The sequence below is a fragment of the Nycticebus coucang genome, unplaced genomic scaffold (genome assembly GCF_027406575.1).
Source record: "Nycticebus coucang isolate mNycCou1 unplaced genomic scaffold, mNycCou1.pri scaffold_50, whole genome shotgun sequence".
Classification (NCBI taxonomy): domain Eukaryota; kingdom Metazoa; phylum Chordata; class Mammalia; order Primates; family Lorisidae; genus Nycticebus; species Nycticebus coucang.
The window spans coordinates 918,842-934,540 of record NW_026515581.1 but is presented as its reverse complement, the minus strand read 5'-3'; the positions used below and the strand labels follow the sequence as shown (position 1 = coordinate 934,540).

Genomic DNA, 15,699 nt, shown 5'->3' with positions numbered 1-15,699 from the left:
AAATGCAAGCGATTTTGCATTTTGGTCAATAGGAAATCAGCCAAATGAAAGTGAAGGTATGATTTGGCCTGCTGACCTTGACTTTCTGTCATTCCTGGGAAGGCATATGGGGTCCAGCCATCTAGTCTGTGTAGGATGAGAGATTTGTGACACTGAGCTGCCCTAGCCAATGCTAGATGACAACAATCTCCTAGCCATCCTGCTGATGCACAAGAAATCTTCATTGTTCAATATCCCTGTATTCTGTGGTTATTTTTTATGCAGCTATAGCTAACTGTCACATTCTAATTAGTTACAAACCCACAGAAAGACCTTGTAGTAGACATTGTCCAGGGACACGATGCATTCCTCAGAGCACTAATGGGAAACTGGATAAAAGTAAAGTTCAATTATGAGGAGAATTAATTGAGGAAGTTTTAATTCTTATCATTGGCTTTTTAAAGGACTAAGACACCATTATCCAGAGAACATCTGAATTGTTATTGTACTGAAACAAGACAGGAGCCGGAATCAAAACATGTGTATCAGTGTCAAACAGGAACAATGGAGAAGGATGCAGAGCTGGGTGTCCACCTATAATGTCATAATTTCAATATACCAGAGGTAAAGGGGACATCCTAAAGGCTTCTGGGAATGTGTAAGTGGGAGAGATAAGAATTCGATTGCCTTGTGCCTCTCACCAGGAAAGCCAAATTCTGGAATATACCAGAGCAATTATTTCAAACTTGATTCTTTTTCTTTAACCAGTGTCTGATTTATTCCCAGCTATATCAGCAGTCAAATGAAATCACAAAATAAAAATCTGTTTGTTGTGAGGACTCTGAAGCTTTCCTACCACAGATGTTCACAAAAAAACAAACAAACAAAAAAAAACACAACAACATATTTCCAAGTATATAATCCAGCCAAGGGCTTCCTTACTCTTTGCAGAAGCTACCTAGGAGTGCAAAGGCAGATTTTTAAATTATGTTCTCTGCTCCCTGCCCTTTTTCTTCCTAACATTGGCTCCATCTTTATCTTCAGCAAGGGAACTCGCACCACCCATACAGAAACCAAAGTCTACAAGTCTGAGATCCATCCAAACCACCTCAAGCAGGCTTTTTCTGCCTGGCCCTCAGCTCTCCCGAGAACTGTGAACTGCCTGAGGAGGTAGAAGCCAGAGAATAGACCCGCACATGCTCTGCGAGTGGCTTAGAGGCCAGGTGGACAGGGAATTCTTGATTGTCATGACCACAGTCCATAGTCTTGAAGGAGAGGAGATGAAGTCTGGGTAGGTCCCATAGACTCTTCACTGCCTTGGAAGGGGCTAGAGAAAAGGCAAAGCAGGACCTTATCACATCTGAGATGCACAGTAGAGGCCCAGTTGCCCAAATATTGGGGTGGAACTAAGGCTAACCACATGAAAACTGAATCCAAAACCAAGACCTAGAACACAATAAGGAAAGATGGAACAGACAAATATATCACGGACAAGAATAGACCCATGTGTAAGGGAGCTTAGCATATGATAATTAAAACAATGTTGACTAAAATTATCATGTATTGAAAGCTGAGTATGTATGATATTCTCATGGATTTCAGTTCATTTATGAGAAAACTAAGGCTCAAGTAAAATTTATAGTTCACAGGACAGTGCCATAACCATACTTCTATGTGCTGCTCTAGCGTCTGCTAAAGGTAACCATATTTCATAGGATGGAAGCAGTGGCTCAAGCCTGTAATCCTAGCACTCTGGGTGTCGAGGCAGCAAGATCACTTGAATTCAGGAGTTCAAGTCCAGCCTGAGCAAGAACAAGACCCTGTCTCTACGGAAAATAGAAAAATTATCAGAGCAGGTATTCTGGATGCTGAGGCAGTAGGATCACTTGAGTCCAGGAGTTTGAGATTGCTGTGAGGTAGGCTGATAACATGGCACTCTAGCCTGGGAAAGAGAGTGACACTCTGCCTAAAATAAATCACTGAATCAAAGCATAAATAAATAAATATTTGAAATTAGTGGTGACTGGATGAACTTTCAGTAAATAATGTTGGAAAAACCTTGTCTCACATTTTTTCAGGTAACCTGGTTTCTATAGCCTCAGTGGTTTCACACCATAAGAGATCATTTCTCTCTCTCCGAAACCTAAATGGGTGTTTTGTTCCTTATTGGCAGTGATTTGGGGATCACAGTTTCTTCTATTGTAGCCCCACCTTTAAAACTGGCTTTCCTAGGTACATGGTCATCTGCACCAGGCACAAGGGGAAAGATTAGTGAGGATGGTGGTGAGAGGTTTTTATGGGTCAGGCCTAAATGGAATTCCCACTTTCTACCCACATTCCATTGGCTGGAGCTCAGTCTCCTGGTCACAGTGAACTGTGGAATAGGCTCAGAAAGGTGAACGTCTGTACCCCGAGGAAAAAGGAGAAAAGTTTCATCAAACATTTCTATCTGTTTGGTAATAAAATTTTAAAATGGAGAGGAGGGGCAAGATTGTGGCCAACTAACAGCTTCCTTGCAACCAGGCATGGTGAGTCTGGGGAGACAAGATTCCAGGCATCTCTGACTTGTGGGATATAACCATAAACATCCCTTTGAGGACACAGGGAGTCAGCGAGAGACTTCTGGACCCCAGGAGGAGGTCAAAAGCAGTGTAAAACTGGCAAGTGGTTGCATGTGTTCATTCGGTCTAATCCTACTCTCAGCTGTAAGTAAAGCGGCAGTGAGATTGCAAACTGGAAAGGCCTTACCTGTGAGCTGCTTTGGTTTTTTTGGAATTGGCACTCAATTGAACTACCTTGGGAGAATTTGGACAAGAGTGTGGAGGACTTGAGTATTGTCTGGGGCCCCAGACTGAGCTAATAGTGTTCATCCATGGACCACACAGAGCCATTGTGAGAAAAGTACCCTGTCAAGTTCTGCCCTCAGGGTCGCAGAGCAAGGATCAGGAGGGAGCTTGTAATCTTGTGACTGAGCAGCCTAAAGGTGGGAACTGAGATCCCTTGCAGCCTTAGCCCTCGGGGGCACTAACAGCATAGCCAGTAAGAAATGACCAGGCTTTGGATATATTTTTAAAGCCAGGCCTCTAGTGGTGTTAATGAGTCACCCCTGGATTCACAAACCACCAGAAAATCCAACCAACTCTCTAAGGAGTGATCTCCTTTAGCACATCTGCCAGACAGATGAGTGGTAAAGTTAGAAATATAGTGAGACTCTGTCTCAAAAAAAAAAAAAAAGAAAGAAAGAAAGAAAAGGAAGAAATACTTAACCAGAGAAAGAAGAGCAGCAATCTTCATATATTTTTTAAACCTTCCACATAATTGGCTGAAAGCTTGATTGTTTCTTTCTTTCTTTCTTTCTTTCTTTCTTTCTTTCTTTCTTTCTTTCTTTCTTTCTTTCTTTCTTTCTTTCTTTCTTTCTTTCTTTCTTTCTTTCTTTCTTTCTTTCTTTCTCTTTTTTTTTTTTTTTTGAGACAGGGTCTCACTATGTTGCTCTTGGTAGAGTCCTGTGGCATCACAGCTCACAGCAACCTCTAACTCTTGGGCTCAAGCAAGTCCCTTGCCTTAGCCTCCTGAGTAGTTGGGGCTACAGGCAGCTTTCACAACATCTGGCTATTTTTTTGATGCAGTTGTCATTGTTGTCCCCCTGCCCCCTGCGTGGGGTTCAAACCCGCCAGCCTGGGTGTATGTGGCTGGCGGTGTAACCACTGTGCTACAGGTGCTGAGCCAAAGCTTGATTCTTTCAAAGGAAACATGCCATTTTCATTAGCACTCAAAAGCTCCTATTGTGCAGTGTTCTGCAAGTGTTTCTTTTTATCTCTTCTACCAAGTGAGTCAAAGGGACATGACATCCTAATTATTGGATCTCTACTGTAAATTTTTGTATCACTTATATATTCTCTTATATTCTTCCTTAGTAATTTCTTGCATATTAGTCTTGGCATAGAAATAAAATTACTGACCTATGGGCAGGGATCATACCATTCGTGTCTTTCCTGTCTATTCCTAGACCTAGGAGAATGAGGTCAATAATGATCATTGCTGTGTCCTCAGACATGAAGAAGCACTCAGCACAAACTCAACACTTGGTTTCTCACTTGATCTCTCTTTCTCTCACACCCATACTCCTAATGAACAATTAAAATATAAATTGCACAAAACTCAAACTCACTTTCATCTTTTCTAAAACATAGCCTATGAGGTAGTGCTGTTATTCAGAAAAACAAGTACAACTGAGTGAGTAACTCTATAGTTTGGAGCTTACGAGAGGTTCTGGACTGAATTGGTGAATTTTGGAAGTATAGATTCTACCTTCTTTAGAAATAATTTCTCCTGCAAAAAAAAAACTCATTTGTAAAGGCAAGCATTACCTTTGGTAGGTAAATTTTAGCTATAAAAGATATTGATTGCTTATGAAGTAAGACAGAGTCTGCCACACTTACAGTGACCAGGGCTATAAACAATGGCATCAACTTCTTCCAGCCAGGTTCCCTAAGCCGCCACATAACAGGACCCCACGGTGATAGCAGGCTCTGTGCTGGTAGCCTGGACTAGCTTCACTCACCTCAGTGAATTTCTTTTTCTGCACATATTCAGTGGTGACAGCATCAAAATACTAAGCCTAGCCATAATTGAGGCTGTAAATCTTTCCTTTCTTCTTAATCTTGACATCTCTTTCCACCAAGACAAATTCACCAAGAGCCTAGGAGAATGAACAGAGACAGAAGGAAAAAGGGAGGAGCAGGAAACAGCAGCCAACAGCACACTGCACAGCGCCCAGGGCGTTAGGGGGTGAAGCCTGCTGCAGGAACCTGCGTTTCCTCTGGTCATTATGGAGCTGGCCCAGGGGTGTTTTCATGAAACAGTCAGAAGAGACAGTGATAATTTGGAGCCTACACAGAGAGCTCAAGCAGTCACAACATGAGAAGCAAAATAATTCAAAGGAAAGTGGCCCAGTGTCTCCTTTCTTTCCTTTGCCCCTTCCACTGGCAGTGAGGCCCCTTACCTACAAGGACTCTGACCATGCATATGTCCCAGTTCGTCATCCCAAGATTAAGGTTTTCAGGAGAATTTGGGCCATCAGCAATGAGAGGAAGAAGTTGCATCGATGCATGAAGGATACTTGTTGACCATTAAATTGTGGGCCAGCTATGTTGTTTAATGATTCAGTTTTGGAAACCACTAAATCTCTGTATATCAACACTATTACTTGGGAGGAAAAATTCCTTCAGTCAGAGACTGGGTTCACGGGGCATAAGGACCAAGTTAGTAAAATCTAAAGGCATCCTCAGACTTATTAATAAAATTGTACCAAGTGCCCTGCAGTCCCAGAGTGTCATGTGGTCAACACCTGCAGGGCATTGCTCCAGCACCCCTTTATCTACTTCTGGTGGTAGCAGCCCCAAAGGATGTGGTCAGCTAGCTGCAGAAATCACCTTAAACTCTGGTGACTCTCTAAGTCCCCAGGAGGAACATCAGGGCAAGGGGCCCTGATCTATTTTGATGACTGTCAAAGACTAAGAAAATGAGAAACTCCATTTGTCCCAGCCTTCCCTGGAGTCTCCTCTGATAGTTCACAGCTGGCAGCCAGAGCAAAAGGTTCACAAGGGACACTGAAGATACTTCCAGAATGGAAGGAGGCAAGGCCACTCTGATCATGTCTGAAATAAGACAATGATGAGGACACTCAACAATCACAAAAATCACTAAACATTCCTCTCTCTGCCTAACATCAGTGATGACGGCTCCTTCACCAATGAATCTCTACTCTCACTTTCATCTTGCCTCCTAGATAAAAAGTATTAAGACATCTAATTATTAATTGCAACCACTTCCAAGTCACATCCAATCCAGAACAGATCCGCTCTTCCTGAAATCCTTGAAATCACCAAGACAACACCCAGGTGTCGCCCATGCAGACTCCTTCTTAGCACAGTGCCCCTGGTTCCTCTGGGGGCATCCCCCTGGCCCAGTGAGCCCAGCTTCTCTTTATTATAAGTTTGCTCTTGATGGTCTTTGGTTCATGAGCTTTGTTAACGTGCTGTGGGCTTCTGTTGCTTTGGAGCAGTTCAGCACTGATTTCAGTTCTGAGAAGCACCCTGACTTCCACTGAAGAATTAGCTCTTTTCATGGATGCCAGTCTAGGAAGACTCATGTATGGGCCTCCTCTAGGCCAAAGTCATTCATTAGCTTGAAAATTAGATACTCATTGGCATTTGAAACCCGAGTGAGAAACAGAAATTGTGGTGGTTTCCAGACCAGACTGGCCAGGCTGTGAGACCACTCCTGAGCTCCCTGTTTTGGGGTCCTCCAGACCTGTCCATGTACAGCAGCCTAAATATCCAACATGCCAATTATTTGAGCAGGGTCAATTTCTCTCTTCCTTTTCTTGGACAGGAACTAGGATTTATTATTGGTAGGCACAAATGACAGGCAACACAGTAGAAGTCCTCGTGAGTGCAAGGCTCACCACTTGTCCAGGGCTATGACTTGGAATGTATTTGACCCCACAGATACCTGGGATGACCTGATTCTCAGCCATCATGTCTTCAAATTTATCAAATTTAGATGTAAACTCAGTAAAACCCCACTTCCTGGAGATGTGAAGTGGAGGCCAGAGAACTTGAACTTGGCCCTGCAAAGGGCCTCAGTCACATGTTCCTTATTCTGTAGTTTGGTGCAGAGGGACATGATGACTTGACCAGTGTGAACCCTGGCCACAGTGCCATGGGACTTTCCAAAGGTACCACACATACCTGTCTGGACCCTAGATTGTGGACAGCACAAGTTCTAACACATGAACATGTATTGGAAACGAATGTCTCCGAAGTCCCTTAGAGGAACCTATAAAGCAACAGGCTGTATACACTACCAAGGAGGCTGCTGTTTGCAGCCATTGCACACCAGGCCTCCATGAAGAAAGGAGCATGGTTGGCTTAATTAGCTGCAGTTCTCTCTTGCTTTTCAACAAAGAGCATTGAGGATCATCTAAACAGTGGTAGTCACTAGTCCGTCTGCATGGAGGAGCACTTTCTGCATCAGTTTGGGGCACAAAGGGCCGGTTTATCCACCCCTGGGCCTGCGTGTGGGAACTGTCAGGCTCCTGGAACATTGTTTCTGGGTTGTGGGGTGGCAATGATGCCTTACTACACTCTTGGAAAATATGTCTCTTGGTGACCACCAACAACCACTGATGATTAACGTGGCTCTCACACACTTCGGTAAGAGGCACCAGATCCTTGTCACTACAAAGCAGTATCTCCCTTTTGTAACGAGCACCTTGATACTGAGTCTCTCCTTCGTGGGGAGCTTGGTTAACAGTAGGTGGTCCCTCTGCCCTCACAGCACGTGTGTTCTGAGATCATCAAGTTATGAGCCCTGCAAGCCCATAGGTCAGACAGGTTCTGTGCACCCCACCAAGGATCTGTATCCTGTGTGATGCTGCTCATTAGCTGCTGGCCACCCTCCATGGCCTCTCTCTGTGACAACTGCCATAAGCTACCTCAGCTTGACGTCAGCATCCAAACAGGCCCTAAGCCTTGTACACTGGGTCTTTGCTGCAGTACCCTTGTAAGTACCAACATGATCCAGAGGGTTTTCAGGCTAATAAACAGATCAGAAAAGATTATGCTTTGGTTCATCTCTTTTTCTGTCACACAGACAAGCTCTGGTGCCCCTATGTGTCCAGACTGGGCCTATCGTCATGACCGAGGGCAGGAAACAGAGGTTGTGTGCCTGTGACTCTTTGTGTTGGGTCCCTGAGTCAAAGGCACCTCCCGCTGTCTTTATCACTGCTCAAAAGATTCTGGAAATATTTTGTTTGCATTGCACATAGTGTGTTCCAAATTTAGGAACAGATTAAGCACAAAATAGCCTGAGGGTGACTCAGGCTATTTTGTCACCCAAGTCATCAGTTTGACGTTGGACAAGTTACTTACCCTCACTTTTTTTCATCTGAACATAGGAATAATAGTAGCGCCTGCCTCCCAGGGCTGCTGTAATATTTAAATGAATCATAGATTAAAAATTCCATAGAACATGTATCTACATTAATACCACTTATTAAAAACTATATAACTAAAAAAAGACTATATAACTGTCAGCTGTTGTTCTAGAACAATTGTTGGAAGACCACTTTATTGTCTGATCATAATATTTATAAACCATAAAATGTCTTTGAAAATAAGAGCAAATTGGGGCATCTGCAAACTGGCACAGCAATGTGTCTTGGTTTAGGTGTAAAATGATTTCTATTTGAAAGTTCATGGTGTCCATACTGCAAACTCCATTCTGTCAGTTAACTGTCCTGTTTTGAAATCTGCCAACTTGATTCATTTTACACGAATGTATTAACAGGCAAACTCTACGAAGGCTGAAAAGTTTGTGTGATCAGGGCTATATCACCACTACAGCAGTGGTGCTTTGTGAGATAGTGTAATAGATGGTAAATAAACATTTGTAAATTAGAATTAAATTAAGGACTGACCTTTCATGTGTGTAACCACAAGCGGCTTTGAAATGGCCTTCAGTCAAAATTATTTGACTTTTCACAAGACCTGACTATACTTGGCAAAGCATCCAGCATTTAAAGGTGAAATTCACAGGTCATTGTACAGATGCTGCTGCTCTAAACAATCCGTACTTCATGCTTCTGTCTGGACATAGATGGCGTTGTCATTCTTATATTATGGAGTTCCCATAAATTAAAAAGTTTGAATTCATTTTTGGAAAATAAACTCCTTAAGGACAGGGTCTGAGTTGATACATTAGACTCTATAGACCTCTCTATTCCAAAGTGCCCTCTCTTGGACAGAGGTTTTTCGCATTTCTGATAATGGTGTTGGCTCCCTAAACCAGGCCCTCTCCCTCCCAAAGCAAGTATAAAGAATGACCGGGAAATTATCCCAGGGGACTGGGATGAAAGCAGGGGAACATGGAGTACCCAGAAATAAATGTCGTAATATTCTCCTGAGTGGATGAAGAAGCATTCAAGTGGAAGGTAAGGACATCTAAGTGTGAATATGTGAGGGACACTTCCCAAAGGAGGTTCGCAAGTAGCCACAATCCTCCTGTTTACTCCAGGGGTGGGATGTTCCTGGGATGGCCAGAAGAGTTTCCTTTTGAGGAATTTGGACAATTCATTAATCTCAGGATTTAGGTCTTACAAAATGTTCTTCTCCATTAAAAGAGACTTTGTTCCATAGAAACAAGTTTTTCATCATTTCTCCAGCTTCTTGTGCTTGGCTCCCAGCCTTTTTAAAATGTGCATCCAACTTATGAGCTGCCTGCTCAGGAGCGGCCACCTCCTCGGTGACCTTGATCTGCCCCCGGGAAGGCTGCAATCTGCCATGTTTCTGCCTCAAAGTCCTTCAAGTTTCTACTTGCTTACAGCAATGTCTTTCATTTCAGGATACTTGAAATGAATAATCTGCTGAGGTTATTCATATTTTCATTTTTTATTATTATTAAATCATAGCTGTGTGCATCAATGCGATCATGGGGCACCATACACTGGTTTTATAGACCATTTGACATATTTTCATCACAGTGGTTAACATAGCCTTCCTGGCATTTTCTTAGTTATTGTGTTAAGTCATTTACATTGTACATTTACTAAGTTTCACATATATACTTGTAAGATGCACCGCAGGTGTAATCCCACCAGTCACGCTCCCTCTGCCCACCACCCCTTCCCTCCCCTTCCTTTCCCCCTTCCTCCTATTCTTAGGACTTCAACCTAGGGTTCGTCCCCCCTCACCACCTCTCATGGCCACCTACTGGGCAACACCCAGAGCCACAGATGGGCAGAGCAGGGACTCTGAGAAGTGTCTCATGTCACATTGTCTTCCTGTAAGTGCCTCCTCTGAGGGCCCTTTTTCCCAGAGAGACAGTGTCTAGCAAGTGACTTCCTCAGAGATCAGAGACCTGGGACCTCACAGAAGGAATAGGACGGCTCCCCTTGAAGAGCTCACATCGAGTAGGCAGAACTTTACTCACCTCTTCTCCTTCCACCTCTCCCTATCTTCTGGGCTTTTTCCTGAGGCTGGGAACAAAAAAAGATTAAGAGGCTGGGACTCACTCCTCTCACTCCACTCACTAGGATAGCAGCTGTCAACTGTATTAAAGGGTTGCGGCATCAGGAAGGTTGAGAACCACTGCTCTAGGAAGTGCAGACACTCTTTATCCACAAATAATGTGATTCTTCATTTTAATTGATAGAATATTAGTTCCTTCTGTCAATTTTAAAAAATGATAAAATATTTCCACTTTTTCCTTCTTTGAAAAGTTCAAAGGAGAATTGTGTTTGAAATCCCCACTTGATGCATTCAGAAGCCCTGTGTTCAAGGAGGAGAGGACACTGAGTCAGAATCCAACAGTCACATCTTCTCCCTCAGCAGAGGACCCTGTATCCTGGGGACAGAGTTTGTAAGCTCTGGACATTGCTCTCCTGATCAGTGCAGCAAGAAGGAAGGCTTGATCAAGTGACACCTGCCATGGTTATGTGACTCTCCATCAAGTGTCAGGAGCCTGTTCTCCTTCAGAGAACCTATGCTTTCTAGGTGTGCCAACCCAGGACCACAACCTCACTGTATTTTGGATTTTATCCTGGAACCTTCCACTACACACACGCAGGCACCTGTGAGCCTGAGGTTGGACCTTAGTCCTCCTGAGCCCTTAGCCCCGCCCCACCTCTTCCTCTAGCGGAGTCATATCTACCAATCTTCAGGCCGACCAGCTCATTTAGAAACATGGGGATGGAAATGGAAAACAACAATGAAGAATATCTCTTGTGTTTTCCTTTCCCTTTTTATCTTTATGGTCCCAGGCTGTTGATAGGAATGAATTCATGACCAGGTACGTCACATATATAAAGGTTAATGCCAAAAATCCCAGAAATGTAAATTGAGGGTCCACATTTAAAATGGTAGAGTGTAGGCTCCTCCATAATTCAGGATTACTATTCAGAGAAATGAAAATATTGTCCATTCTCTCAATAGCTATGCTGCCTGAAGCAACTGAGGGCTGAGGGTGCCAGGGCTTAGGTATATATGGTCCCAGGCCTGCATCACAGAGCACAGGAGAGTCACAGAGAGTTTCTGAGGGTGAGAGGGAAGAGCAGGAGGAGGGTGTGGCCACTATCCTTCTCCAGCTGCCAACAGCCCAGCAGATCCCTCCACCCCTCCTGGGCCCTCTGCACCCCACCCTCATCACGTTTTCCAACTTTATCCTTCTTTATCTGATATATTTGCCTCAGTGAACTTTTCTTTCTTTCATCCATTATCCAGATATTACCCGAGACCCTGTTACCATGCAAATCCTTAACTTGGACCTTGAAAGTCTGAAATATTGCCTGGAATTTCTGCTTGTTCTAGACATTAATAGTCTCAGGATCACACACATTGTCACAACCATGTTATCTATAGAATGCTTTTGCCTTCCATTAACCCTGCTATGAAACCTAAAGTTCTTTTGCATTTATTTAGTTTTAAGAAGTTTGATAGCAAACATTTTGTTTTAAAGTCAGCCTTTTTAAAAAAAAAAAAAAGAATATATTTACTGTGCTTTGAACTTCATTTGAAAATAATTTAATTAATGATCTTTAAAAATTCTCAGGGCAGATGAAAACCACTGACTTGGAGTAAGGTTGGGAACAAACTCAGTGAAGTAAACTGATCTGAGGAAGAGGAATGGTTCATTCTAAATCCCTGGAGAGCTTTGTTCTAACTCCCCGTTCTGACTCAATTTCTCTGTTATCCAAGTTTTCACTCATCCCTTCTAAATTTCAGCACTTTGGGGTTAAAATTGATGTTGGAAGAAATGATTTGGTTGAAAATCTTTGAAATCCATTCAAACCCTGGTTTTTGCATCATCTGTGATTTCTGTGCCAAGGACGGGGGCAAATCAAAGTTGGGGTAAACAGCTGAGAAGCTCAGCTCCTCTCAGGCATTGCCGTCCCGCCTGGGTGGATGGTGCCGACAGGTGTGTGGTCTTGTAGGCTGATGAGAGAGCTTTCCTTTTTGATTGCAGAAAAGCTGTCTGCCTCTATGGTGAATTAGAGGGGAAAGGTAAAGAGCTGGTATTGAGGGAAAGGAGCAGAGTCTCTGAGCAAAAGATCTCTTCCATAAATAGGGAACATTAGACTGAAGGCAGAAATATAACTTAGACCATAGCTTTGGTATTTTGTGGAATTAAATTGCGAAGGATTTTCTAACAGGGTAAAGTCAGCCTTTTTAATTCCCAATTAGAGGGGTTGCTTCAAATAATTAAAACTAGGAATTCATTATTCAATATCTTATTTGTTATTCAATAATTTGTATATTTAATACAAAACTAAGTATATAATAACAATTTTATTTAACTAAAATAAAAATTTAACTATTACTGCAGTGATCTTGGGGATAAATTTGTAGGACTTATTTTTCTGGAGTTAGTAAAGCTTAAACTGTACAAAAGACTTTGGGGACATGCTACACACACATATACACACACACACACTCACACATCCTTGATAAATCAATTCAGTGTTTCAATTTGCAAATCTAGGAATCTATCAATTTCTTCTTTTATTCCAATCTTTGATTCATTGTACTGTCCACAGTTTTTGTAATCTCTGAAATAAGAGTCCCTTCCCTCTACATCAGCTGTGTAACAGATATGTAGTGCCCCCAAACCAGGCATAGGTGAAGCTATTGACTCTCTCAGTCCTTGGTTGCAGGGTGGGACCTAGGAGGGCCAAAGTGTTAAAGCAAGGTGGCACCTGTGCCTTAGTGGGTAAGCTTCTGGCTCCATATATCGAGGATGGTGGGTTCAAACCCAGCCCTGGCCAAACTGCCACAAAAAATAGCTGAGTGTGTGGTGGGTGCCTGTAGTTCCAGATTCTCAGGACACTGATGCAAGAGAATCACCTGAACCCAGGAGTTGGAGGTTTCTGTGAGCTGTGATGCCACAGCATTCTACCGAGGGTGACAAAATGAGACTCTGTCTGAAAAGAAAAAAAAAAAACAAAAGCAGAATCTAGTCTGTAGCAGCCTCCCCTGACTATCCTAAGGGCCACATAAATGTCTTCTGTCTCATGTAATAAATATTTACTTCTGGAAACTAGAAGAGAGAGACATCTGTAAGTTGGAGCCTCTTCCCTTGACCGTATAGTGCAGTTTTAGCATTCAGCTAAGAGATTAATGATAAACAATGTAGTAAAATTATCCTAAGGTTTATTAGCAGTTAATAAAATAATCTTTTTCTAGGAAAACAGAAAAGCAGATAGACAGCAACACAAATGTTTTTGCTCAACTATAATAGGTGCTTTCTCTCCTTAGATTTTAATTGTTTTGTAGCAAAAACCAAAAAGAAAAAAAAAAAAAACATGTATTTCCTGCCCAGTCCAAAATACAGAATGAAATGTGCCTGAAGATGTTCATCCTGGCTGTATTAACAGTAGGTAACGATGCCTGAGTGTTTCATAGTAGGAGTTGGGACCTAACAACGTTATTGCAGAACTATGTCACCATGAAAACTGATGTTTCTGAAAAGCTTCTAATAACACTGAAAAATAGCGACGTTGTAATCTTAGAAAAAAAAATCATAGGGTATATACAATTGAACACTTCTAGGATTTCAGTGACATTAAAATCTGTCTAGAAACAGACAAAGGGAATAAAAACTTCCATTGCTTCAAATTGCCTGAGAGCCAAGGGGCCCGTGGCTGTGGAGGGCGGGCCAGGGGGATAGTGGCTGCTGACGCTCAGCTCGGTTGCAGGAGCTGGACCCTCAGTCATCACTGCCTGGTTCCCTGTGAATTTCAGTCAGAAAATCCTGTGATTTAGAGGCAGCAGCCCTGGCCTCACTCTCGAGTGACTGGCCTTCCCTTCTTGGAAGATGAAATGATTCTCATCCACACTGGATGTGACGCAATCTGACAGCTCTGCAGAGCTCCTGTGGGGCTCAGGCTGGGGCTGGGGACTCAGAATCTGAGGCCTGAGGGTGGCACCAAGTGGGATGGGCAGAGCGGAAGAAAGTTCTCCTGATGTTCTGTTTAGTCATTTTGATTGTGAGAAACACTCTCACAGCTGAATCAGCAGGAATCAAGGCTCTTGGCCAGAAAATCAAGCCTTTCTGGCCAGAGAAAGGTGTAGCCCTCCCCACACCTCACACACATATATGCACGTACATATGCATGAACACACAAACTTACACACACATGCACTTACACACATATACACATGCACGCACACCTGTTGCACTCATACACACCAACTCAATTATACATGGGCATGCACATGTGCACAGGACACATACACATACACTTCTGTACATGTACACAAATGCACACATACCATATACATGCAGACACAGGCATACTCATGACACACATTCGCACACATGTGTACATTAATGTGATCATGGGGCACCATACACTGGTTTTATAGACCGTCTGACACATTTTCATCACATGGGTTAACATAGCCTTCCTGGTATTTTCTCAGTTATTGTGTTAAGACATTTACATTCTACATTTACTGTGTTTCACATATACCCTTGTAAGATGCACCGCAGGTGTAATCCCACTAATCACCCTCCCTCTGCCCACCTCCCTTCTCCCTCCCCTCCTTTTCCCCCTTCTCCCTATTCTTAGGTTACAACTGGGTTATAACTTTCATGTGAAAGCCATAAATAAGTTTCATAGTAGGGCTGAGTACTTTTTCTTCCATTTTTGAGATACTTTACTAAGAAGAATATGTTCCAGCTCCATCCACGTAAACATGAAAGTAGTAAAGTCTCCATCTTTCTTTAAGGCTGCATAGTACTCCATTGTGTACATATACCACAGTTTGTTAATCCATTTATGGGTCGATGGGACCTTCTCCAATTTTTATCCATGTTGCAGATGTGTTTTGTTCTTTTCCACTGAATTTTTTATTTATTTATTTTTTTTTGCAGTTTTGGCTGGAGCCGGGCTTGAACCCACCAAACCATGTATCTGGGGCCAGGGCCCTACTCCTTGAGCCACAGGCGTCTCCCACCACTGATTTTTTTTTTTTTTAATGCACCTATCATCAAAGTCGATGCTCTCAGGTGTGCAAGTCAGGAGGTTTTTGTACATTTCCTGTTGTTTCTCCAGCACTGCTGTCTGGTTCCAGAGTGCTGCATCCCTCTGAGAGGGAGCTCTTCACCCAGTAGCAGTCACTTGCCATCCCCCACCACAGCTCAGCCCCTGGCAACAGTGGGTCTGTTCTGACTACATGGATTTGCCTGTTTTCACTGCAATCTGATGCCCAGCAAATTGGGTGGAACCAGTGTGAAGCTTCAGTTTAAGCAGGAGATCAGATCAGCCCTGCCTGACCAGCTTGGGCATGTGTTCCCCTCTGTGTGCAGGGATCTGGTTCCTTTAGCGAGGAAGGGGACACCATGTCCTTGTCACTTTCTTCTTTCTAAGTTCCACAGGGGAGAAGCAGGAGGCCCCCAACACAGGATACTTAACGATTCACATTGACAGAGGCCTCCCCTGTGCTAAGCACAGTGCTGAGGATGGGAGATGGAGACTCAGCCCTGATCATAGCCTTGAGGAGGTACACACGGGTGAAAACTTCCACCCGCTAACACCCAAGGGCTTCTACAGGGTCCACGTGATGATGCATTGCTTGTGTCATCCTGGTGACCCTTTTCCCACCACCCTGCCCTGCTCCCTAAAACGGAACCATTTGTGTCTGTCACCTGTAGCCTGAG

The 15,699-nt window shown here is 43.2% G+C and overlaps 1 non-coding gene across 1 annotated transcript; it reads right to left on the bottom strand.

The window, feature by feature from the left end:
• Window positions 1-6,791: 6,791 nt before the first annotated feature.
• Window positions 6,792-6,925, bottom strand: LOC128579403 (small nucleolar RNA SNORA70). The gene has a single exon (XR_008378141.1). It is a non-coding gene; the product is annotated as a small nucleolar RNA SNORA70 (small nucleolar RNA).
• Between the last annotated feature and the right edge of the window lie 8,774 nt (window positions 6,926-15,699).